General features: G+C 45.1%; 1 protein-coding gene across 3 annotated transcripts in view; it reads left to right on the top strand.

Moving 5' to 3' along the window:
• Window positions 1-2,334, top strand: part of Wdr35 (WD repeat domain 35) — a 74,471-nt gene that overhangs the window by 12,025 nt on the left and 60,112 nt on the right. The gene's annotated exons all lie outside the window — the stretch shown is intronic.

Raw genomic sequence — 2,334 nt, 5'->3', positions numbered from 1 at the left:
TATATATATGTACTCTAATGAATATATATATATTCATCACTTTTCTGTTGCTGTGATAGAAACACTGACCCAAGCAATTTATAGAAGGGAGGGTTTATTTGAGCTTACAGTTCTAGGGAAATTACAGTCCATCATGGCAGGGAGACACGGTGGCTGGAACAGGAGCAGCAGAAGTGAAGCTCTCACGTCATCATACAGGCACAGGAAGCAAGAGAGCTACTGGCGATTTGGCAAGGCTTAAGAACTCTCTAAGCCCACCCCCAGTGACGTGCTTCCTCCAGGATAGCCACACCTTCTAAAACCTCCCAAAACAATGCCACCATCTGGGGACAGAATGTCCAAATACTTGGAACATTATCATTCAAACCATCACATTCCACCCCCTGGCCCCCATGGGCTCATGACCATATAAAATGGAAAATGCATTTAGTCCAACTTTTTAAAGTCCCCATAGTCTTTATCAGTCTGAATACTACGTCTCAATACTATTTAAAAGTCCACAGTCCAGTCTTTTCTGAGACTCAGGTAAAGATCTTAACTGTAAGCCTCTGTAAAATCAAAAGACAAATTACACACACCCAACATACTGTGGAACTGAATACACATTACCATTCCAAAAGGGAGGAATGGAGGCATAGTAAGGAACTACTGGACCAAAACAAGACCAAAAACCAGAAGGGCAAACGCCAAATCCAGTAGCTCCATGTCCAATTTCTGGGACTTTACTTCCAAAGGGCTTAGATAGCTCAGCCTCTCTAGCTTTGCTGCATGTAACACACATCTCTCTCCTATGCTGGTACCACTCCCTGTGTGCAGGTCTTCTTGGCAGATGTCTCACAGCTCTGGCATCACAAATTTCTTGGGGTCTCCATTGCCAACCAGACTTCACCTTCACAGCTTCATGCAATGGCCTATCAGGGCCTTCTCTAGGCAGGAGAATCCCTGCCTCATGCTGCCTGGCCTCTGAGGCTCTCTGAAACCTCAAAGGAAGAATTGATGATCCCTTCACTCTTCCATCTTTCATGCCTCTAAAGCCAGCATGGAGTGAATGACACTGCCAAGTCTGACTGCAAGTTTGGGATGGACTCCAGCCTGCTTTATCCATTTTAGAAGCTTTTCTCTTCAGTGGTCCCTGCAGCATTTCCTTTCACAAGTTGGAGGCTTAACTAGGTGTGGTCTTGCCCTGGAGGCACTCCCTCCACTGTTTAAGTCTGAATCTCTAGGCCCCTTCTTAATCACTTTAATCTCCTTTATCAAAGGGATCTTCTCCGGCATCTGCCAGGGACGGCAACATTTATCTTCCTAGTGCTCTTTTTCAATCCAAACTGTATTTCTTTCTGCCCCATTTGCTCCTTTTCACTGTAGATCTGCATAATATTCACCATTAATATCCATGCCACCATTTCTACATTAGGCTGTCTTGAAATTTCTTCTGCCAGAGAAATTAGTCCATTGCATTTCAACTTAGCCTCAGGCAAGCTTTTAGGTCCAGGGCAGACTCCAGCCACACTCTTTGCCAAAATATCCCAAGTGTTGCTTAAGTCCTTATTTCCCTCTGGAACTACATTGTTCTCAGCACTACTTTCTTCCAGGCACCTACTAGAACGGCCTGTTAAGCTCTGCTTATAGCAATCAACCACTTTTCTAGCCCAAACTTCCAAAGTCTTCCACATTTTTCCAAAACCCCACATGGTCAGGTTCTTCACAGCCAACAGCCCACTCTCTGGTACCAGTTACTGTATTAGTCACTTTTCGGTTGCTGTGATAGAAACACTGACCCAAGCAATTTATAGAAGGAAGGGTTTATTTGAACTTACAATTCTAGGGGAATTACAGTCCATCATGGCAGGGAGGCATGGTGGCTGGAACAGGAACAGCAGAAGTGAAGCTCTCACGTCATCATGCAGGCACAAGAAGCAAGACAGCGACTGGCAACCTGGCAAGGCTTAAGAACTCTCTAAGCCCACCCCAAGTGATGTGCTTCCTCCAGGATAGCCACACTTTCTAAAACCTCCAAAAACAGTGCCAACATCTGGGGACAGAATGTTCAAATACTTGGAGCCTATGGGGGACATTATTATTCAAACCATCACAATATATTAAGGGCTGTAGAGTCAAGTTTGTGTCCTCAAATGCCCTTTGGTGTAGGTTCATCCACTGGAACCTGGTCAACTTACCAAGAGTCACCTTATCAAGACTGTCCCCTTCCCAGAAGCTGTTGGCTGCCACTAGTTCCTCATATAGAGTTGGGGTTTCTTACCCATATCTATGCTGGGATTTTGTAACAGCAAGCCCTCTTAATCACCGAGGCTTCTCTGTAGCCCAGGAGAGCTG

This window comes from Nannospalax galili, unplaced genomic scaffold, assembly GCF_000622305.1.
Source record: "Nannospalax galili isolate Female #2095 unplaced genomic scaffold, S.galili_v1.0 scaffold69, whole genome shotgun sequence".
Lineage (NCBI taxonomy): Eukaryota > Metazoa > Chordata > Mammalia > Rodentia > Spalacidae > Nannospalax > Nannospalax galili.
Note: the sequence above shows the minus strand (reverse complement) of the source record. Positions and strands in the feature narration are given on the sequence as shown.